Source organism: Argiope bruennichi, chromosome 6, assembly GCF_947563725.1.
Source record: "Argiope bruennichi chromosome 6, qqArgBrue1.1, whole genome shotgun sequence".
NCBI lineage: Eukaryota > Metazoa > Arthropoda > Arachnida > Araneae > Araneidae > Argiope > Argiope bruennichi.
The window spans coordinates 106,130,272-106,149,470 of record NC_079156.1 but is presented as its reverse complement, the minus strand read 5'-3'; the positions used below and the strand labels follow the sequence as shown (position 1 = coordinate 106,149,470).

General features: G+C 39.1%; 47 non-coding genes across 47 annotated transcripts; all 47 read right to left on the bottom strand.

Moving 5' to 3' along the window:
* Positions 1-383: 383 nt before the first annotated feature.
* On the bottom strand, positions 384-455 carry Trnaw-cca (transfer RNA tryptophan (anticodon CCA)). Its single transcript has one exon. It is a non-coding gene; the product is annotated as a tRNA-Trp (tRNA).
* Positions 456-714: 259 nt separating this feature from the next.
* On the bottom strand, positions 715-786 carry Trnaw-cca (transfer RNA tryptophan (anticodon CCA)). Its single transcript has one exon. It is a non-coding gene; the product is annotated as a tRNA-Trp (tRNA).
* A 260-nt stretch (positions 787-1,046) lies between these two features.
* Trnaw-cca (transfer RNA tryptophan (anticodon CCA)) lies at positions 1,047-1,118 on the bottom strand. Its single transcript has one exon. It is a non-coding gene; the product is annotated as a tRNA-Trp (tRNA).
* A 592-nt stretch (positions 1,119-1,710) lies between these two features.
* On the bottom strand, positions 1,711-1,782 carry Trnaw-cca (transfer RNA tryptophan (anticodon CCA)). The gene has a single exon. It is a non-coding gene; the product is annotated as a tRNA-Trp (tRNA).
* A 592-nt stretch (positions 1,783-2,374) lies between these two features.
* On the bottom strand, positions 2,375-2,446 carry Trnaw-cca (transfer RNA tryptophan (anticodon CCA)). Its single transcript has one exon. It is a non-coding gene; the product is annotated as a tRNA-Trp (tRNA).
* A 260-nt stretch (positions 2,447-2,706) lies between these two features.
* Trnaw-cca (transfer RNA tryptophan (anticodon CCA)) lies at positions 2,707-2,778 on the bottom strand. The gene has a single exon. It is a non-coding gene; the product is annotated as a tRNA-Trp (tRNA).
* A 259-nt stretch (positions 2,779-3,037) lies between these two features.
* On the bottom strand, positions 3,038-3,109 carry Trnaw-cca (transfer RNA tryptophan (anticodon CCA)). The gene has a single exon. It is a non-coding gene; the product is annotated as a tRNA-Trp (tRNA).
* A 260-nt stretch (positions 3,110-3,369) lies between these two features.
* Trnaw-cca (transfer RNA tryptophan (anticodon CCA)) lies at positions 3,370-3,441 on the bottom strand. Its single transcript has one exon. It is a non-coding gene; the product is annotated as a tRNA-Trp (tRNA).
* Positions 3,442-3,701: 260 nt separating this feature from the next.
* On the bottom strand, positions 3,702-3,773 carry Trnaw-cca (transfer RNA tryptophan (anticodon CCA)). Its single transcript has one exon. It is a non-coding gene; the product is annotated as a tRNA-Trp (tRNA).
* Positions 3,774-4,365: 592 nt separating this feature from the next.
* On the bottom strand, positions 4,366-4,437 carry Trnaw-cca (transfer RNA tryptophan (anticodon CCA)). The gene has a single exon. It is a non-coding gene; the product is annotated as a tRNA-Trp (tRNA).
* A 259-nt stretch (positions 4,438-4,696) lies between these two features.
* Trnaw-cca (transfer RNA tryptophan (anticodon CCA)) lies at positions 4,697-4,768 on the bottom strand. Its single transcript has one exon. It is a non-coding gene; the product is annotated as a tRNA-Trp (tRNA).
* A 260-nt stretch (positions 4,769-5,028) lies between these two features.
* Trnaw-cca (transfer RNA tryptophan (anticodon CCA)) lies at positions 5,029-5,100 on the bottom strand. The gene has a single exon. It is a non-coding gene; the product is annotated as a tRNA-Trp (tRNA).
* Positions 5,101-5,359: 259 nt separating this feature from the next.
* On the bottom strand, positions 5,360-5,431 carry Trnaw-cca (transfer RNA tryptophan (anticodon CCA)). Its single transcript has one exon. It is a non-coding gene; the product is annotated as a tRNA-Trp (tRNA).
* A 259-nt stretch (positions 5,432-5,690) lies between these two features.
* Trnaw-cca (transfer RNA tryptophan (anticodon CCA)) lies at positions 5,691-5,762 on the bottom strand. The gene has a single exon. It is a non-coding gene; the product is annotated as a tRNA-Trp (tRNA).
* A 260-nt stretch (positions 5,763-6,022) lies between these two features.
* On the bottom strand, positions 6,023-6,094 carry Trnaw-cca (transfer RNA tryptophan (anticodon CCA)). Its single transcript has one exon. It is a non-coding gene; the product is annotated as a tRNA-Trp (tRNA).
* Positions 6,095-6,353: 259 nt separating this feature from the next.
* Positions 6,354-6,425, bottom strand: Trnaw-cca (transfer RNA tryptophan (anticodon CCA)). The gene has a single exon. It is a non-coding gene; the product is annotated as a tRNA-Trp (tRNA).
* Positions 6,426-6,685: 260 nt separating this feature from the next.
* Positions 6,686-6,757, bottom strand: Trnac-aca (transfer RNA cysteine (anticodon ACA)). The gene has a single exon. It is a non-coding gene; the product is annotated as a tRNA-Cys (tRNA).
* Positions 6,758-7,016: 259 nt separating this feature from the next.
* Trnaw-cca (transfer RNA tryptophan (anticodon CCA)) lies at positions 7,017-7,088 on the bottom strand. Its single transcript has one exon. It is a non-coding gene; the product is annotated as a tRNA-Trp (tRNA).
* A 260-nt stretch (positions 7,089-7,348) lies between these two features.
* On the bottom strand, positions 7,349-7,420 carry Trnaw-cca (transfer RNA tryptophan (anticodon CCA)). The gene has a single exon. It is a non-coding gene; the product is annotated as a tRNA-Trp (tRNA).
* A 593-nt stretch (positions 7,421-8,013) lies between these two features.
* Positions 8,014-8,085, bottom strand: Trnac-gca (transfer RNA cysteine (anticodon GCA)). The gene has a single exon. It is a non-coding gene; the product is annotated as a tRNA-Cys (tRNA).
* A 261-nt stretch (positions 8,086-8,346) lies between these two features.
* On the bottom strand, positions 8,347-8,418 carry Trnaw-cca (transfer RNA tryptophan (anticodon CCA)). Its single transcript has one exon. It is a non-coding gene; the product is annotated as a tRNA-Trp (tRNA).
* A 260-nt stretch (positions 8,419-8,678) lies between these two features.
* Positions 8,679-8,750, bottom strand: Trnaw-cca (transfer RNA tryptophan (anticodon CCA)). Its single transcript has one exon. It is a non-coding gene; the product is annotated as a tRNA-Trp (tRNA).
* Positions 8,751-9,009: 259 nt separating this feature from the next.
* Positions 9,010-9,081, bottom strand: Trnaw-cca (transfer RNA tryptophan (anticodon CCA)). Its single transcript has one exon. It is a non-coding gene; the product is annotated as a tRNA-Trp (tRNA).
* A 924-nt stretch (positions 9,082-10,005) lies between these two features.
* Trnaw-cca (transfer RNA tryptophan (anticodon CCA)) lies at positions 10,006-10,077 on the bottom strand. Its single transcript has one exon. It is a non-coding gene; the product is annotated as a tRNA-Trp (tRNA).
* A 260-nt stretch (positions 10,078-10,337) lies between these two features.
* Positions 10,338-10,409, bottom strand: Trnaw-cca (transfer RNA tryptophan (anticodon CCA)). Its single transcript has one exon. It is a non-coding gene; the product is annotated as a tRNA-Trp (tRNA).
* A 260-nt stretch (positions 10,410-10,669) lies between these two features.
* Trnaw-cca (transfer RNA tryptophan (anticodon CCA)) lies at positions 10,670-10,741 on the bottom strand. The gene has a single exon. It is a non-coding gene; the product is annotated as a tRNA-Trp (tRNA).
* A 260-nt stretch (positions 10,742-11,001) lies between these two features.
* On the bottom strand, positions 11,002-11,073 carry Trnaw-cca (transfer RNA tryptophan (anticodon CCA)). The gene has a single exon. It is a non-coding gene; the product is annotated as a tRNA-Trp (tRNA).
* A 260-nt stretch (positions 11,074-11,333) lies between these two features.
* Trnaw-cca (transfer RNA tryptophan (anticodon CCA)) lies at positions 11,334-11,405 on the bottom strand. Its single transcript has one exon. It is a non-coding gene; the product is annotated as a tRNA-Trp (tRNA).
* A 260-nt stretch (positions 11,406-11,665) lies between these two features.
* Positions 11,666-11,737, bottom strand: Trnaw-cca (transfer RNA tryptophan (anticodon CCA)). Its single transcript has one exon. It is a non-coding gene; the product is annotated as a tRNA-Trp (tRNA).
* Positions 11,738-11,997: 260 nt separating this feature from the next.
* On the bottom strand, positions 11,998-12,069 carry Trnaw-cca (transfer RNA tryptophan (anticodon CCA)). The gene has a single exon. It is a non-coding gene; the product is annotated as a tRNA-Trp (tRNA).
* Positions 12,070-12,329: 260 nt separating this feature from the next.
* Positions 12,330-12,401, bottom strand: Trnaw-cca (transfer RNA tryptophan (anticodon CCA)). Its single transcript has one exon. It is a non-coding gene; the product is annotated as a tRNA-Trp (tRNA).
* A 260-nt stretch (positions 12,402-12,661) lies between these two features.
* Trnaw-cca (transfer RNA tryptophan (anticodon CCA)) lies at positions 12,662-12,733 on the bottom strand. The gene has a single exon. It is a non-coding gene; the product is annotated as a tRNA-Trp (tRNA).
* A 260-nt stretch (positions 12,734-12,993) lies between these two features.
* On the bottom strand, positions 12,994-13,065 carry Trnaw-cca (transfer RNA tryptophan (anticodon CCA)). The gene has a single exon. It is a non-coding gene; the product is annotated as a tRNA-Trp (tRNA).
* Positions 13,066-13,324: 259 nt separating this feature from the next.
* On the bottom strand, positions 13,325-13,396 carry Trnaw-cca (transfer RNA tryptophan (anticodon CCA)). Its single transcript has one exon. It is a non-coding gene; the product is annotated as a tRNA-Trp (tRNA).
* Positions 13,397-13,988: 592 nt separating this feature from the next.
* Trnaw-cca (transfer RNA tryptophan (anticodon CCA)) lies at positions 13,989-14,060 on the bottom strand. Its single transcript has one exon. It is a non-coding gene; the product is annotated as a tRNA-Trp (tRNA).
* A 260-nt stretch (positions 14,061-14,320) lies between these two features.
* Positions 14,321-14,392, bottom strand: Trnaw-cca (transfer RNA tryptophan (anticodon CCA)). Its single transcript has one exon. It is a non-coding gene; the product is annotated as a tRNA-Trp (tRNA).
* A 260-nt stretch (positions 14,393-14,652) lies between these two features.
* On the bottom strand, positions 14,653-14,724 carry Trnaw-cca (transfer RNA tryptophan (anticodon CCA)). The gene has a single exon. It is a non-coding gene; the product is annotated as a tRNA-Trp (tRNA).
* Positions 14,725-15,316: 592 nt separating this feature from the next.
* Trnaw-cca (transfer RNA tryptophan (anticodon CCA)) lies at positions 15,317-15,388 on the bottom strand. Its single transcript has one exon. It is a non-coding gene; the product is annotated as a tRNA-Trp (tRNA).
* A 260-nt stretch (positions 15,389-15,648) lies between these two features.
* Positions 15,649-15,720, bottom strand: Trnaw-cca (transfer RNA tryptophan (anticodon CCA)). The gene has a single exon. It is a non-coding gene; the product is annotated as a tRNA-Trp (tRNA).
* A 260-nt stretch (positions 15,721-15,980) lies between these two features.
* On the bottom strand, positions 15,981-16,052 carry Trnaw-cca (transfer RNA tryptophan (anticodon CCA)). The gene has a single exon. It is a non-coding gene; the product is annotated as a tRNA-Trp (tRNA).
* A 260-nt stretch (positions 16,053-16,312) lies between these two features.
* On the bottom strand, positions 16,313-16,384 carry Trnaw-cca (transfer RNA tryptophan (anticodon CCA)). The gene has a single exon. It is a non-coding gene; the product is annotated as a tRNA-Trp (tRNA).
* A 592-nt stretch (positions 16,385-16,976) lies between these two features.
* On the bottom strand, positions 16,977-17,048 carry Trnaw-cca (transfer RNA tryptophan (anticodon CCA)). Its single transcript has one exon. It is a non-coding gene; the product is annotated as a tRNA-Trp (tRNA).
* Positions 17,049-17,308: 260 nt separating this feature from the next.
* Positions 17,309-17,380, bottom strand: Trnaw-cca (transfer RNA tryptophan (anticodon CCA)). Its single transcript has one exon. It is a non-coding gene; the product is annotated as a tRNA-Trp (tRNA).
* A 592-nt stretch (positions 17,381-17,972) lies between these two features.
* Trnaw-cca (transfer RNA tryptophan (anticodon CCA)) lies at positions 17,973-18,044 on the bottom strand. The gene has a single exon. It is a non-coding gene; the product is annotated as a tRNA-Trp (tRNA).
* Positions 18,045-18,304: 260 nt separating this feature from the next.
* Positions 18,305-18,376, bottom strand: Trnaw-cca (transfer RNA tryptophan (anticodon CCA)). The gene has a single exon. It is a non-coding gene; the product is annotated as a tRNA-Trp (tRNA).
* Positions 18,377-18,636: 260 nt separating this feature from the next.
* Trnaw-cca (transfer RNA tryptophan (anticodon CCA)) lies at positions 18,637-18,708 on the bottom strand. Its single transcript has one exon. It is a non-coding gene; the product is annotated as a tRNA-Trp (tRNA).
* A 260-nt stretch (positions 18,709-18,968) lies between these two features.
* Trnaw-cca (transfer RNA tryptophan (anticodon CCA)) lies at positions 18,969-19,040 on the bottom strand. The gene has a single exon. It is a non-coding gene; the product is annotated as a tRNA-Trp (tRNA).
* Positions 19,041-19,199: the final 159 nt, after the last annotated feature.

Below are 19,199 nucleotides of genomic sequence, written 5' to 3'. Positions count from 1 at the left end.
ATTAATGAAGATCAAATTCTCACACAGCAAAGAAATTAAAACAAAAAGCACTGACCAGGACGTGATTTGAACATGCAACCTTCTGATCTGGAGTTAGACGCGCTACCGTTGCGCCACCGAGCCACACGACGAGCTAGATTGACGTTATCTTTAAAGAATTCATGTGATTTGAAATAAATTTCGAGCGCACCACAGTAGATTCTTCTATAGCAAAGAAACATGATAAAAACTATATTCCTTACGCGATTTGAATATCTTTGCGTGACAGAGCCAGACGGGATATTTCTTTTCCTTTTCATTTAAAACAATCACAGGCATGGAAAGAAATTTCGATTAATGAAGATCAAATTCTCACACAGCAAAGAAATTAAAACACAAAGCACTGACCCGGACGTGATTTGAACACGCAACCTTCTGATCTGGAGTCAGACGCGCTACCGTTGCGCTACCGAGCCACACGAAGAGTGGGATTGCCGTTATCTTTAAAGCATTCATGTGATTTGAAATAAATTTCGAACGCAGCACAGTAGATTCTCCTATGGCAAAGAAACATGATAAAAACTATATTCCTTACGCGATTTGAATATCTATGCGTGACAGAGCAAGACGGGATATTTCTTTTCCTTTTTATTTAAAACAATCATATGCATGGAAAGAAATTTCGATTAATGAAGATCAAATTCTCTCACGTCAAAGAAATAAAAGACAAAGCACTGACCCGGACGTGATTTGAACACACAGCCTTCTGATCTGGAGTCAGACGCGCTACCGTTGCGCCACCGAGCCACACGAAGAGTTGGATTGCCGTTATCTTTAAAGCATTCATGTGATTTGAAATAAATTTTGAACGCAGCACAGTAGATTCTCCTATGGCAAAGAAACATGATAAAAACTATATTCCTTACGCGATTTGAATATCTTTGCGTGACAGAGCCAGACGGGATATTTATTTTCCTTTTTATTTAAAACAATCACATGCATGGAAAGAAATTTCGATTAATGAAGATCAAATTCTCACACAGCAAAGAAATTAAAACACAAAGCACTGACCCGGACGTGATTTGAACACGCAACCTTCTGATCTGGAGTCAGACGCGCTACCGTTGCGCCACCGAGCCACACGAAGAGTGGGATTGCCGTTATCTTTAAAGTATTCATGTGATTTGAAATAAATTTCGAACGCAGCACAGTAGATTCTCCTATGGCAAAGAAACATGATAAAAACTATATTCCTTACGCGATTTGAATATCTTTGCGAGACAGAGCCAGACGACATATTTATTTTTCCTTTTTATTTAAAACAATCATATGCATGGAAAGAAATTTCGCTTAATGAAGATCAAATTCTCACACATCAAAGAAATAAAAGACAAAGCACTGATCCGGACGTGATTTGAACACACAACCTTCTGATTTGGAGTCATTCGCGCTACCGTTGCGCCACCGAGCCACACGAAGAGTTGGATTGCCGTTAACTTTAAAGCATTCATGTCATTTGAAATAAATTTCGAACGCAGCACAGTAGATTCTCCTATAGCAAAGAAACATGATAAAAACTATATTCCTTACGCGATTTGAATATCTTTGCGAGACAGAGCAAGACGACATACTTATTTTCCTTTTTATTTAAAACAATCACATGCATGGAAAGAAATTTCGATTAATGAAGATCAAATTCTCACACAGCAAAGAAATTAAAACAAAAAGCACTGACCAGGACGTGATTTGAACACGCAACCTTCTGATCTGGAGTTAGACGCGCTACCGTTGCGCCACCGAGCCACACGACGAGCTAGATTGCCGTTATCTTTAAAGCATTCATGTGATTTGAAATAAATTTCGAACGCAGCACAGTAGATTCTCCTATAGCAAAGAAACATGATAAAAACTATATTCCTTACGCGATTTGAATATCTTTGCGAGACAGAGCCAGACGACATATTTATTTTCCTTTTTATTTAAAACAATCACATGCATGGAAAGAAATTTCGATTAATGAAGATCAAATTCTCACACAGCAAAGAAATTAAAACAAAAAGCACTGACCAGGACGTGATTTGAACATGCAACCTTCTGATCTGGAGTTAGACGCGCTACCGTTGCGCCACCGAGCCACACGACGAGCTAGATTGACGTTATCTTTAAAGAATTCATGTGATTTGAAATAAATTTCGAGCGCACCACAGTAGATTCTTCTATAGCAAAGAAACATGATAAAAACTAAATTCCTTACGCGATTTGAATATCTTTGCGTGGCAGAGCCAGACGGGATATTTCTTTTCCTTTTTATTTAAAACAATCACATGCATGGAAAGAAATTTCGATTAATGAAGATCAAATTCTCACACAGCAAAGAAATTAAAACACAAAGCACTGACCCGGACGTGATTTGAACACGCAACCTTCTGATCTGGAGTCAGACGCGCTACCGTTGCGCCACCGAGCCACACGAAGAGTTGGATTGCCGTTATCTTTAAAGCATTCATGTGATTTGAAATAATTTTCGAACGCAGCACAGTAGATTCTCCTATGGCAAAGAAACATGATAAAAACTATATTCCTTACGCGATTTGAATATCTTTGCGTGACAGAGCCAGACGGGATATTTCTTTTCCTTTTCATTTAAAACAATCACATGCATGGAAAGAAATTTCGATTAATGAAGATCAAATTCACACACAGCAAAGAAATTAAAACACAAAGCACTGACCCGGACGTGATTTGAACACGCAACCTTCTGATCTGGAGTCAGACGCGCTACCGTTGCGCTACCGAGCCACACGAAGAGTGGGATTGCCGTTATCTTTAAAGCATTCATGTGATTTGAAATAAATTTCGAACGCAGCACAGTAGATTCTCCTATGGCAAAGAAACATGATAAAAACTATATTCCTTACGCGATTTGAATATCTATGCGTGACAGAGCAAGACGGGATATTTCTTTTCCTTTTTATTTAAAACAATCATATGCATGGAAAGAAATTTCGATTAATGAAGATCAAATTCTCTCACGTCAAAGAAATAAAAGACAAAGCACTGACCCGGACGTGATTTGAACACACAGCCTTCTGATCTGGAGTCAGACGCGCTACCGTTGCGCCACCGAGCCACACGAAGAGTCGGATTGCCGTTATCTTTAAAGCATTCATGTGATTTGAAATAAATTTTGAACGCAGCACAGTAGATTCTCTTATGGCAAAGAAACATGATAAAAACTATATTCCTTACGCGATTTGAATATCTTTGCGTGACAGAGCCAGACGGGATATTTATTTTCCTTTTTATTTAAAACAATCACATGCATGGAAAGAAATTTCGATTAATGAAGATCAAATTCTCACACAGCAAAGAAATTAAAACACAAAGCACTGACCCGGACGTGATTTGAACACGCAACCTTCTGATCTGGAGTCAGACGCGCTACCGTTGCGCCACCGAGCCACACGAAAAGTGGGATTGCCGTTATCTTTAAAGTATTCATGTGATTTGAAATAAATTTCGAACGCAGCACAGTAGATTCTCCTATGGCAAAGAAACATGATAAAAACTATATTCCTTACGCGATTTGAATATCTTTGCGAGACAGAGCCAGACGACATATTTATTTTTCCTTTTTATTTAAAACAATCATATGCATGGAAAGAAATTTCGATTAATGAAGATCAAATTCTCACACATCAAAGAAATAAAAGACAAAGCACTGATCCGGACGTGATTTGAACACACAACCTTCTGATCTGGAGTTAGACGCGCTACCGTTGCGCCACCGAGCCACACGACGAGCTAGATTGCCGTTATCTTTAAAGCATTCATGTGATTTGAAATAAATTTCGAACGCAGCACAGTAGATTCTCCTATAGCAAAGAAACATGATAAAAACTATATTCCTTACGCGATTTGAATATCTTTGCGAGACAGAGCCAGACGACATATTTATTTTCCTTTTTATTTAAAACAATCACATGCATGGAAAGAAATTTCGATTAATGAAGATCAAATTCTCACACAGCAAAGAAATTAAAACAAAAAGCACTGACCAGGACGTGATTTGAACATGCAACCTTCTGATCTGGAGTTAGACGCGCTACCGTTGCGCCACCGAGCCACACGACGAGCTAGATTGACGTTATCTTTAAAGCATTCATGTGATTTGAAATAAATTTCGAACGCAGCACAGTAGATTCTCCTATGGCAAAGAAACATGATAAAAACTATATTCCTTACGCGATTTGAATATCTTTGCGTGACAGAGCCAGACGGGATATTTCTTTTCCTTTTCATTTAAAACAATCACATGCATGGAAAGAAATTTCGATTAATGAAGATCAAATTCTCACACAGCAAAGAAATTAAAACACAAAGCACTGACCCGGACGTGATTTGAACACGCAACCTTCTGATCTGGAGTCAGACGCGCTACCGTTGCGCTACCGAGCCACACGAAGAGTGGGATTGCCGTTATCTTTAAAGCATTCATGTGATTTGAAATAAATTTCGAACGCAGCACAGTAGATTCTCCTATGGCAAAGAAACATGATAAAAACTATATTCCTTACGCGATTTGAATATCTATGCGTGACAGAGCAAGACGGGATATTTCTTTTCCTTTTTATTTAAAACAATCATATGCATGGAAAGAAATTTCGATTAATGAAGATCAAATTCTCTCACGTCAAAGAAATAAAAGACAAAGCACTGACCCGGACGTGATTTGAACACACAGCCTTCTGATCTGGAGTCAGACGCGCTACCGTTGCGCCACCGAGCCACACGAAGAGTTGGATTGCCGTTATCTTTAAAGCATTCATGTGATTTGAAATAAATTTTGAACGCAGCACAGTAGATTCTCCTATGGCAAAGAAACATGATAAAAACTATATTCCTTACGCGATTTGAATATCTTTGCGTGACAGAGCCAGACGGGATATTTCTTTTCCTTTTTATTTAAAACAATCACATGCATGGAAAGAAATTTCGATTAATGAAGATCAAATTCTCACACAGCAAAGAAATTAAAACACAAAGCACTGACCCGGACGTGATTTGAACACGCAACCTTCTGATCTGGAGTCAGACGCGCTACCGTTGCGCTACCGAGCCACACGAAGAGTGGGATTGCCGTTATCTTTAAAGCATTCATGTGATTTGAAATAAATTTCGAACGCAGCACAGTAGATTCTCCTATGGCAAAGAAACATGATAAAAACTATATTCCTTACGCGATTTGAATATCTATGCGTGACAGAGCAAGACGGGATATTTCTTTTCCTTTTTATTTAAAACAATCATATGCATGGAAAGAAATTTCGATTAATGAAGATCAAATTCTCTCACGTCAAAGAAATAAAAGACAAAGCACTGACCCGGACGTGATTTGAACACACAGCCTTCTGATCTGGAGTCAGACGCGCTACCGTTGCGCCACCGAGCCACACGAAGAGTTGGATTGCCGTTATCTTTAAAGCATTCATGTGATTTGAAATAAATTTTGAACGCAGCACAGTAGATTCTCCTATGGCAAAGAAACATGATAAAAACTATATTCCTTACGCGATTTGAATATCTTTGCGTGACAGAGCCAGACGGGATATTTATTTTCCTTTTTATTTAAAACAATCACATGCATGGAAAGAAATTTCGATTAATGAAGATCAAATTCTCTCACGTCAAAGAAATAAAAGACAAAGCACTGACCCGGACGTGATTTGAACACGCAACCTTCTGATCTGGAGTCAGACGCGCTACCGTTGCGCCACCGAGCCACACGAAGAGTTGGATTGCCGTTATCTTTAAAGCATTCATGTGATTTGAAATAATTTTCGAACGCAGCACAGTAGATTCTCCTATGGCAAAGAAACATGATAAAAACTATATTCCTTACGCGATTTGAATATCTTTGCGTGACAGAGCCAGACGGGATATTTCTTTTCCTTTTCATTTAAAACAATCACATGCATGGAAAGAAATTTCGATTAATGAAGATCAAATTCTCACACAGCAAAGAAATTAAAACACAAAGCACTGACCCGGACGTGATTTGAACACGCAACCTTCTGATCTGGAGTCAGACGCGCTACCGTTGCGCTACCGAGCCACACGAAGAGTGGGATTGCCGTTATCTTTAAAGCATTCATGTGATTTGAAATAAATTTCGAACGCAGCACAGTAGATTCTCCTATGGCAAAGAAACATGATAAAAACTATATTCCTTACGCGATTTGAATATCTATGCGTGACAGAGCAAGACGGGATATTTCTTTTCCTTTTTATTTAAAACAATCATATGCATGGAAAGAAATTTCGATTAATGAAGATCAAATTCTCTCACGTCAAAGAAATAAAAGACAAAGCACTGACCCGGACGTGATTTGAACACGCAACCTTCTGATCTGGAGTCAGACGCGCTACCGTTGCGCCACCGAGCCACACGAAGAGTTGGATTGCCGTTATCTTTAAAGCATTCATGTGATTTGAAATAAATTTTGAACGCAGCACAGTAGATTCTCCTATGGCAAAGAAACATGATAAAAACTATATTCCTTACGCGATTTGAATATCTTTGCGTGACAGAGCCAGACGGGATATTTATTTTCCTTTTTATTTAAAACAATCACATGCATGGAAAGAAATTTCGATTAATGAAGATCAAATTCTCACACAGCAAAGAAATTAAAACACAAAGCACTGACCCGGACGTGATTTCAACACGCAACCTTCTGATCTGTAGTCAGACGCGCTACCGTTGCGCTACCGAGCCACACGAAGAGTGGGATTGCCGTTATCTTTAAAGCATTCATGTGATTTGAAATAAATTTCGAACGCAGCACAGTAGATTCTCCTATGGCAAAGAAACATGATAAAAACTATATTCCTTACGCGATTTGAATATCTATGCGTGACAGAGCAAGACGGGATATTTCTTTTCCTTTTTATTTAAAACAATCATATGCATGGAAAGAAATTTCGATTAATGAAGATCAAATTCTCTCACGTCAAAGAAATAAAAGACAAAGCACTGACCCGGACGTGATTTGAACACACAGCCTTCTGATCTGGAGTCAGACGCGCTACCGTTGCGCCACCGAGCCACACGAAGAGTTGGATTGCCGTTATCTTTAAAGCATTCATGTGATTTGAAATAAATTTTGAACGCAGCACAGTAGATTCTCCTATGGCAAAGAAACATGATAAAAACTATATTCCTTACGCGATTTGAATATCTTTGCGTGACAGAGCCAGACGGGATATTTATTTTCCTTTTTATTTAAAACAATCACATGCATGGAAAGAAATTTCGATTAATGAAGATCAAATTCTCACACAGCAAAGAAATTAAAACACAAAGCACTGACCCGGACGTGATTTGAACACGCAACCTTCTGATCTGGAGTCAGACGCGCTACCGTTGCGCCACCGAGCCACACGAAGAGTGGGATTGCCGTTATCTTTAAAGTATTCATGTGATTTGAAATAAATTTCGAACGCAGCACAGTAGATTCTCCTATGGCAAAGAAACATGATAAAAACTATATTCCTTACGCGATTTGAATATCTTTGCGAGACAGAGCCAGACGACATATTTATTTTTCCTTTTCATTTAAAACAATCACATGCATGGAAAGAAATTTCGATTAATGAAGATCAAATTCTCACACAGCAAAGAAATTAAAACACAAAGCACTGACCCGGACGTGATTTGAACACGCAACCTTCTGATCTGGAGTCAGACGCGCTTCCGTTGCGCCACCGAGAAACTCGAAGATTTGGATTGCCGTTATCTTTAAAGCATTCATGCGATTTGAAATAAATTTCGAACGCAGCACAGTAGATTCTCCTATGGCAAAGAAACATGATAAAAACTATATTCCTTACGCGATTTGAATATCTTTGCGTGACAGAGCCAGACGGGATACTTCTTTTCCTTTTTATTTAAAACAATCACATGCATGGAAAGAAATTTCGATTAATGAAGATCAAATTCTCACACAGCAAAGAAATTAAAACACAAAGCACTGACCCGGACGTGATTTGAACACGCAACCTTCTGATCTGCAGTCAGACGCGCTACCGTTGCGCCACCGAGCCACACGAAGAGTGGGATTGCCGTTATCTTTAAAGTATTCATGTGATTTGAAATAAATTTCGAACGCAGCACAGTAGATTCTCCTATGGCAAAGAAACATGATAAAAACTATATTCCTTACGCGATTTGAATATCTTTGCGTGACAGAGCCAGACGACATATTTATTTTTCCTTTTTATTTAAAACAATCACATGCATGGAAACAAATTTCGATTAATGCAGATCAAATTCTCACACAGCAAAGAAATTAAAACAAAAAGCACTGACCCGGACGTGATTTGAACACGCAACCTTCTGATCTGGAGTCAGACGCGCTACCGTTGCGCCACCGAGCCACACGAAGAGTGGGATTGCCGTTATCTTTAAAGTATTCATGTGATTTGAAATAAATTTCGAACGCAGCACAGTAGATTCTCCTATGGCAAAGAAACATGATAAAAACTATATTCCTTACGCGATTTGAATATCTTTGCGTGACAGAGCCAGACGGGATATTTCTTTTCCTTTTTATTTAAAACAATCACATGCATGGAAAGAAATTTCGATTAATGAAGATCAAATTCTCACACAGCAAAGAAATTAAAACACAAAGCACTGACCCGGACGTGATTTGAACACGCAACCTTCTGATCTGGAGTCAGACGCGCTACCGTTGCGCCACCGAGCTACACGACGAGTTACATTGCCGTTATCTTTAAAGCATTCATGTGATTTGAAATAAATTTCGAGCGCCGCACAGTAGAATCTCCTATGGCAAAGAAACATGATAAAAACTATATTCCTTACGCGATTTGAATATCTTTGCGTGACAGAGCCAGACGGGATATTTCTTTTCCTTTTTATTTAAAACAATCATATGCATGGAAAGAAATTTCGATTAATGAAGATCAAATTCTCGCACATCAAAGAAATAAAAGACAAAGCACTGACCCGGACGTGATTTGAACACGCAACCTTCTGATCTGGAGTCAGACGCGCTACCGTTGCGCCACCGAGCCACACGAAGAGTGGGATTGCCGTTATCTTTAAAGCATTCATGTGATTTGAAATAAATTTCGAACGCAGCACAGTAGATTCTCCTATGGCAAAGAAACATGATAAAAACTATATTCCTTACGCGATTTGAATATCTTTGCGAGACAGAGCCAGACGACATATTTATTTTCCTTTTTATTTAAAACAATCACATGCATGGAAAGAAATTTCGATTAATGAAGATCAAATTCTCACACAGCGAAGAAATTAAAACAAAAAGCACTGACCAGGACGTGATTTGAACACGCAACCTTCTGATCTGGAGTTAGACGCGCTACAGTTGCGCCACCGAGCCACACGACGAGCTAGATTGCCGTTATCTTTAAAGCATTCATGTGATTTGAAATAAATTTCGAGCGCAGCACAGTAGATTCTCCTATAGCAAAGAAACATGATAAAAACTATATTCCTTACGCGATTTGAATATCTTTGCGTGACAGAGCCAGACGGGATACTTCTTTTCCTTTTTATTTAAAACAATCACATGCATGGAAAGAAATTTCGATTAATGAAGCTCAAATTCTCACACAGCAAAGAAATTAAAACACAAAGCACTGACCAGGACGTGATTTGAACACGCAACCTTCTGATCTGGAGTTAGTCGCTCTACCGTTGCGCCACCGAGCCACACGACGAGTTAGATTGCCGTTATCTTTAAAGCATTCATGTGATTTGAAATAAATTTCGAACGCAGCACAGTAGATTCTCCTATGGCAAAGAAACATGATAAAAACTATATTCCTTACGCGATTTGAATATCTTTGAGTGACAGAGCCAGACGGGATATTTCTTTTCCTTTTTATTTAAAACAATCACATGCATGGAAAGAAATTTCGATTAATGAAGATCAAATTCTCACACAGCAAAGAAATTAAAACACAAAGCACTGACCCGGACGTGATTTGAACACGCAACCTTCTGATCTGGAGTCAGACGCGCTACCGTTGCGCCACCGAGCCACAGGAAGAGTTGGATTGCCGTTATCTTTAAAGCATTCATGTGATTCGAAATAAATTTCGAACGCAGCACAGTAGATTCTCCTATGACAAAGAAACATGATAAAAACTATATTCCTTACGCTATTTGAATATCTTTGCGTGACAGAGCCAGACGGGATATTTCTTTTCCTTTTTATTTAAAACAATCACATGCATGGAAAGAAATTTCGATTAATAAAGATCAAATTCTCACACAGCAAAGAAATTAAAACACAAAGCACTGACCCGGACGTGATTTGAACACGCAACCTTCTGATCTGGAGTCAGACGCGCTACCGTTGCGCCACCGAGCCACACGACGAGTGGGATTGCCGTTATCTTTAAAGCATTCATGTGATTTGAAATAAATTTCGAACGCAGCACAGTAGATTCTCCTATGGCAAAGAAACATGATAAAAGCTATATTCCTTACGCGATTTGAATATCTTTGCGAGACAGAGCCCGACGACATATTTATTTTCCTTTTTATTTAAAACAATCACATGCATGGAAAGAAATTTCGATTAATGAAGATCAAATTCTCACACAGCAAAGAAATTAAAACACAAAGCACTGACCCGGACGTGATTTGAACACGCAACCTTCTGATCTGGAGTCAGACGCGCTACCGTTGCGCCACCGAGCCACACGAAGAGTGGGATTGCCGTTATCTTTAAAGCATTCATGTGATTTGAAATAAATTTCGAACGCAGCACAGTAGATTCTCCTATGGCAAAGAAACATGATAAAAACTATATTCCTTACGCGATTTGATTATCTTTGCGAGACAGAGCCCGACGACATATTTATTTTCCTTTTTATTTAAAACAATCACATGCATGGAAAGAAATTTCGATTAATGAAGATCAGATTCTCACACAGCAAAGAAATTAAAACACAAAGCACTGACCCGGACGTGATTTGAACACGCAACCTTCTGATCTGGAGTCAGACGCGCTACCGTTGCGCCACCGAGCCACACGACGAGCGGGATTGCCGTTATCTTTAAAGCATTCATGTGATTTGAAATAAATTTCGAGCGCAGCACAGTAGATTCTCCTATAGCAAAGAAACATGATAAAAATTATATTCCTTACGCGATTTGAATATCTTTGCGTGACAGAGCCAGACGGGATACTTCTTTTCCTTTTTATTTAAAACAATCACATGCATGGAAAGAAATTTCGATTAATGAAGCTCAAATTCTCACACAGCAAAGAAATTAAAACACAAAGCACTGACCCGGACGTGATTTGAACACGCAACCTTCTAATCTGGAGTCAGACGCGCTACCGTTGCGCCACCGAGCCACACGAAGAGTGGGATTGCCGTTATCTTTAAAGCATTCATGTGATTTGAAATAAATTTCGAACGCAGCTCAGTAGATTCTCCTATGGCAAAGAAACATGATAAAAACTATATTCCTTACGCGATTTGAATATCTTTGCGTGACAGAGCCAGACGGGATACTTCTTTTCCTTTTTATTTAAAACAATCACATGCATGGAAAGAAATTTCGATTAATGAAGCTCAAATTCTCACACAGCAAAGAAATTAAAACACAAAGCACTGACCCGGACGTGATTTGAACACGCAACCTTCTAATCTGGAGTCAGACGCGCTACCGTTGCGCCACCGAGCCACACGAAGAGTGGGATTGCCGTTATCTTTAAAGCATTCATGTGATTTGAAATAAATTTCGAACGCAGCTCAGTAGATTCTCCTATGGCAAAGAAACATGATAAAAACTATATTCCTTACGCGATTTGAATATCTTTGCGAGACAGAGCCCGACGACATATTTATTTTCCTTTTTATTTAAAACAATCACATGCATGGAAAGAAATTTCGATTAATGAAGATCAAATTCTCACACAGCAAAGAAATTAAAACAAAAAGCACTGACCCGGACGTGATTTGAACACGCAACCTTCTGATCTGGAGTCAGACGCGCTACCGTTGCGCCACCGAGCCACACGAAGAGGTTGATTGCCGTTATCTTTAAAGCATTCATGTGATTTGAAATAAATTTCGAGCGCAGCACAGTAGATTCTCCTATAGCAAAGAAACATGATAAAAACTATATTCCTTACGCGATTTGAATATCTTTGAGTGACAGAGCCAGACGGGATATTTCTTTTCCTTTTTATTTAAAACAATCACATGCATGGAAAGAAATTTCGATTAATGAAGATCAAATTCTCACACAGCAAAGAAATTAAAACACAAAGCACTGACCCGGACGTGATTTGAACACGCAACCTTCTGATCTGGAGTCAGACGCGCTACCGTTGCGCCACCGAGCCACAGGAAGAGTTGGATTGCCGTTATCTTTAAAGCATTCATGTGATTCGAAAACAATTTCGAACGCAGCACAGTAGATTCTCCTATGACAAAGAAACATGATAAAAACTATATTCCTTACGCTATTTGAATATCTTTGCGTGACAGAGCCCGACGACATATTTATTTTCCTTTTTATTTAAAACAATCACATGCATGGAAAGAAATTTCGATTAATGAAGATCAAATTCTCACACAGCAAAGAAATTAAAACACAAAGCACTGACCCGGACGTGATTTGAACACGCAACCTTCTGATCTGGAGTCAGACGCGCTACCGTTGCGCCACCGACCCACACGAAGAGTGGGATTGCCGTTATCTTTAAAGCATTCATGTGATTTGAAATAAATTTCGAACGCAGCACAGTAGATTCTCCTATGGCAAAGAAACATGATAAAAACTATATTCCTTACGCGATTTGAATATCTTTGCGTGACAGAGCCAGACGGGATATTTCTTTTCCTTTTTATTTAAAACAATCACATGCATGGAAAGAAATTTCGATTAATGAAGATCAAATTCTCACACAGCAAAGAAATTAAAACACAAAGCACTGACCCGGACGTGATTTGAACACGCAACCTTCTGATCTGGAGTCAGACGCGCTACCGTTGCGCCACCGAGCTACACGACGAGTTACATTGCCGTTATCTTTAAAGCATTCATGTGATTTGAAATAAATTTCGAGCGCCGCACAGTAGAATCTCCTATGGCAAAGAAACATGATAAAAACTATATTCCTTACGCGATTTGAATATCTTTGCGTGACAGAGCCAGACGGGATATTTCTTTTCCTTTTTATTTAAAACAATCATATGCATGGAAAGAAATTTCGATTAATGAAGATCAAATTCTCGCACATCAAAGAAATAAAAGACAAAGCACTGACCCGGACGTGATTTGAACACGCAACCTTCTGATCTGGAGTCAGACGCGCTACCGTTGCGCCACCGAGCCACACGAAGAGTGGGATTGCCGTTATCTTTAAAGCATTCATGTGATTTGAAATAAATTTCGAACGCAGCACAGTAGATTCTCCTATGGCAAAGAAACATGATAAAAACTATATTCCTTACGCGATTTGAATATCTTTGCGAGACAGAGCCAGACGACATATTTATTTTCCTTTTTATTTAAAACAATCACATGCATGGAAAGAAATTTCGATTAATGAAGATCAAATTCTCACACAGCGAAGAAATTAAAACAAAAAGCACTGACCAGGACGTGATTTGAACACGCAACCTTCTGATCTGGAGTTAGACGCGCTACAGTTGCGCCACCGAGCCACACGACGAGCTAGATTGCCGTTATCTTTAAAGCATTCATGTGATTTGAAATAAATTTCGAGCGCAGCACAGTAGATTCTCCTATAGCAAAGAAACATGATAAAAACTATATTCCTTACGCGATTTGAATATCTTTGCGTGACAGAGCCAGACGGGATACTTCTTTTCCTTTTTATTTAAAACAATCACATGCATGGAAAGAAATTTCGATCAATGAAGCTCAAATTCTCACACAGCAAAGAAATTAAAACACAAAGCACTGAACCGGACGTGATTTGAACACGCAACCTTCTGATCTGGAGTCAGACGCGCTACCGTTGCGCCACCGAGCCACACGAAGAGTGGGATTGCCGTTATCTTTAAAGCATTCATGTGATTTGAAATAAATTTCGAACGCAGCTCAGTAGATTCTCCTATAGCAAAGAAACATGACAAAAACTATATTCCTTACGCGATTTGAATATCTTTGAGTGACAGAGCCAGACGGGATATTTCTTTTCCTTTTTATTTAAAACAATCACATGCATGGAAAGAAATTTCGATTAATGAAGATCAAATTCTCACACAGCAAAGAAATTAAAACACAAAGCACTGACCCGGACGTGATTTGAACACGCAACCTTCTGATCTGGAGTCAGACGCGCTACCGTTGCGCCACCGAGCCACAGGAAGAGTTGGATTGCCGTTATCTTTAAAGCATTCATGTGATTCGAAATAAATTTCGAACGCAGCACAGTAGATTCACCTATGACAAGGAAACATGATAAAAACTATATTCCTTACGCTATTTGAATATATTTGCGTGACAGAGCCAGACGGGATATTTCTTTTCCTTTTTATTTAAAACAATCACATGCATGGAAAGAAATTTCGATTAATAAAGATCAAATTCTCACACAGCAAAGAAATTAAAACACAAAGCACTGACCCGGACGTGATTTGAACACGCAACCTTCTGATCTGGAGTCAGACGCGCTACCGTTGCGCCACCGAGCCACACGAAGAGTGGGATTGCCGTTATCTTTAAAGCATTCATGTGATTTGAAATAAATTTCGAGCGCCGCACAGTAGAATCTCCTATGGCAAAGAAACATGATAAAAACTATATTCCTTACGCGATTTGAATATCTTTGCGAGACAGAGCCAGACGACATATTTATTTTCCTTTTTATTTAAAACAATCACATGCATGGAAAGAAATTTCGATTAATGAAGATCAAATTCTCACACAGCGAAGAAATTAAAACAAAAAGCACTGACCAGGACGTGATTTGAACACGCAACCTTCTGATCTGGAGTTAGACGCGCTACAGTTGCGCCACCGAGCCACACGACGAGCTAGATTGCCGTTATCTTTAAAGCATTCATGTGATTTGAAATAAATTTCGAGCGCAGCACAGTAGATTCTCCTATAGCAAAGAAACATGATAAAAACTATATTCCTTACGCGATTTGAATATCTTTGCGTGACAGAGCCAGACGGGATACTTCTTTTCCTTTTTATTTAAAACAATCACATGCATGGAAAGAAATTTCGATTAATGAAGCTCAAATTCTCACACAGCAAAGAAATTAAAACACAAAGCACTGACCCGGACGTGATTTGAACACGCAACCTTCTGATCTGGAGTCAGACGCGCTACCGTTGCGCCACCGAGCCACAGGAAGAGTTGGATTGCCGTTATCTTTAAAGCATTCATGTGATTCGAAATAAATTTCGAACGCAGCACAGTAGATTCACCTATGACAAAGAAACATGATAAAAACTATATTCCTTACGCTATTTGAATATATTTGCTTGACAGAGCCAGACGGGATATTTCTTTTCCTTTTTATTTAAAACAATCACATGCATGGAAAGAAATTTCGATTAATAAAGATCAAATTCTCACACAGCAAAGAAATTAAAACACAAAGCACTGACCCGGACGTGATTTGAACACGCAACCTTCTGATCTGGAGTCAGACGCGCTACCGTTGCGCCACCGAGCCACACGAAGAGTGGGATTGCCGTTATCTTTAAAGCATTCATGTGATTTGAAATAAATTTCGAACGCAGCACAGTAGATTCTCCTATGGCAAAGAAACATGATAAAAACTATATTCCTTACGCGATTTGAATATCTTTGCGAGACAGAGCCCGACGACATATTTATTTTCCTTTTTATTTAAAACAATCACATGCATGGAAAGAAATTTCGATTAATGAAGATCAAATTCTCACACAGCAAAGAAATTAAAACACAAAGCACTGACCCGGACGTGATTTGAACACGCAACCTTCTGATCTGGAGTCAGACGCGCTACCGTTGCGCCACCGAGCCACACGAAGAGTGGGATTGCCGTTATCTTTAAAGCATTCATGTGATTTGAAATAAATTTCGAACGCAGCACAGTAGATTCTCCTATGGCAAAGAAACATGATAAAAACTATATTCCTTACGCGATTTGAATATCTTTGCGAGACAGAGCCCGACGACATATTTATTTTCCTTTTTATTTAAAACAATCACATGCATGGAAAGAAATTTCGATTAATGAAGATCAAATTCTCACACAGCAAAGAAATTAAAACACAAAGCACTGACCCGGACGTGATTTGAACACGCAACCTTCTGATCTGGAGTCAGACGCGCTACCGTTGCGCCACCGAGCCACACGAAGAGTGGGATTGCCGTTATCTTTAAAGCATTCATGTGATTTGAAATAAATTTCGAACGCAGCACAGTAGATTCTCCTATGGCAAAGAAACATGATAAAAACTATATTCCTTACGCGATTTGAATATCTTTGCGAGACAGAGCCCGACGGCATATTTATTTTCCTTTTTATTTAAAACAATCACATGCATGGAAAGAAATTTCGATTAATGAAGATCAAATTCTCACACAGCGAAGAAATTAAAACAAAAAGCACTGACCAGGACGTGATTTGAACACGCAACCTTCTGATCTGGAGTTCGACGCGCTACAGTTGCGCCACCGAGCCACACGACGAGCTAGATTGCCGTTATCTTTAAAGCATTCATGTGATTTGAAATAAATTTCGAGCGCAGCACAGTAGATTCTCCTATGGCAAAGAAACATGATAAAAACTATATTCCTTACGCGATTTGAATATCTTTGCGAGACAGAGCCCGACGACATATTTATTTTCCTTTTTATTTAAAACAATCACATGCATGGAAAGAAATTTCGATTAATGAAGATCAAATTCTCACACAGCAAAGAAATTAAAACACAAAGCACTGACCCGGACGTGATTTGAACACGCAACCTTCTGATCTGGAGTCAGACGCGCTACCGTTGCGCCACCGAGCCACACGAAGAGTGGGATTGCCGTTATCTTTAAAGCATTCATGTGATTTGAAATAAATTTCGAACGCAGCACAGTAGATTCTCCTATGGCAAAGAAACATGATAAAAACTATATTCCTTACGCGATTTGAATATCTTTGCGAGACAGAGCCCGACGACATATTTATTTTCCTTTTTATTTAAAACAATCACATGCATGGAAAGAAATTTCGATTAATGAAGATCAAATTCTCACACAGCAAAGAAATTAAAACACAAAGCACTGACCCGGACGTGATTTGAACACGCAACCTTCTGATCTGGAGTCAGACGCGCTACCGTTGCGCCACCGAGCCACACGAAGAGTGGGATTGCCGTTATCTTTAAAGCATTCATGTGATTTGAAATAAATTTCGAACGCAGCACAGTAGATTCTCCTATGGCAAAGAAACATGATAAAAACTATATTCCTTACGCGATTTGAATATCTTTGCGAGACAGAGCCCGACGGCATATTTATTTTCCTTTTTATTTAAAACAATCACATGCATGGAAAGAAATTTCGATTAATGAAGATCAAATTCTCACACAGCGAAGAAATTAAAACAAAAAGCACTGACCAGGACGTGATTTGAACACGCAACCTTCTGATCTGGAGTTCGACGCGCTACAGTTGCGCCACCGAGCCACACGACGAGCTAGATTGCCGTTATCTTTAAAGCATTCATGTGATTTGAAATAAATTTCGAGCGCAGCACAGTAGATTCTCCTATAGCAAAGAAACATGATAAAAACTATATTCCTTACGCTATTTGAATATCTTTGCGTGACAGAGCCAGACGGGATACTTCTTTTCCTTTTTATTTAAAACAATCACATGCATGGAAAGAAATTTCGATTAATGAAGCTCAAATTCTCACACAGCAAAGAAATTAAAACACAAAGCACTGACCCGGACGTGATTTGAACACGCAACCTTCTGATCTGGAGTCAGACGCGCTACCGTTGCGCCACCGAGCCACACGAAGAGAGGGATTGCCGTTATCTTTAAAGCATTCATGTGATTTGAAATAAATTTCGAACGCAGCTCAGTAGATTCTCCTATGGCAAAGAAACATGATAAAAACTATATTCCTTACGCGATTTGAATATCTTTGCGAGACAGAGCCCGACGACATATTTATTTTCCTTTTTATTTAAAACAATCACATGCATGGAAAGAAATTTCGATTAATGAAGATCAAATTCTCACACAGCAAAGAAATTAAAACAAAAAGCACTGACCCGGACGTGATTTGAACACGCAACCTTCTGATCTGGAGTCAGACGCGCTACCGTTGCGCCACCGAGCCACACGAAGAGGTTGATTGCCGTTATCTTTAAAGCATTCATGTGATTTGAAATAAATTTCGAGCGCAGCACAGTAGATTCTCCTATAGCAAAGAAACATGATAAAAACTATATTCCTTACGCGATTTGAATATCTTTGAGTGACAGAGCCAGACGGGATATTTCTTTTCCTTTTTATTTAAAACAATCACATGCATGGAAAGAAATTTCGATTAATGAAGATCAAATTCTCACACAGCAAAGAAATTAAAACACAAAGCACTGACCCGGACGTGATTTGAACACGCAACCTTCTGATCTGGAGTCAGACGCGCTACCGTTGCGCCACCGAGCCACAGGAAGAGTTGGATTGCCGTTATCTTTAAAGCATTCATGTGATTCGAAATAAATTTCGAACGCAGCACAGTAGATTCTCCTATGACAAAGAAACATGATAAAAACTATATTCCTTACGCTATTTGAATATCTTTGCGTGACAGAGCCCGACGACATATTTATTTTCCTTTTTATTTAAAACAATCACATGCATGGAAAGAAATTTCGATTAATGAAGATCAAATTCTCACACAGCAAAGAAATTAAAACAAAAAGCACTGACCCGGACGTGATTTGAACACGCAACCTTCTGATCTGGAGTCAGAAGCGCTACCGTTGCGCCACCGAGCCACACGAAGAGGTTGATTGCCGTTATCTTTAAAGCATTCACGTGATTTGAAATAAATTTCGAGTTCAGCACAGTAGATTCTCCTATAGCAAAGAAACATGATAAAAACTATATTCCTTACGCGATTTGAATATCTTTGAGTGACAGAGCCAGACGGAATA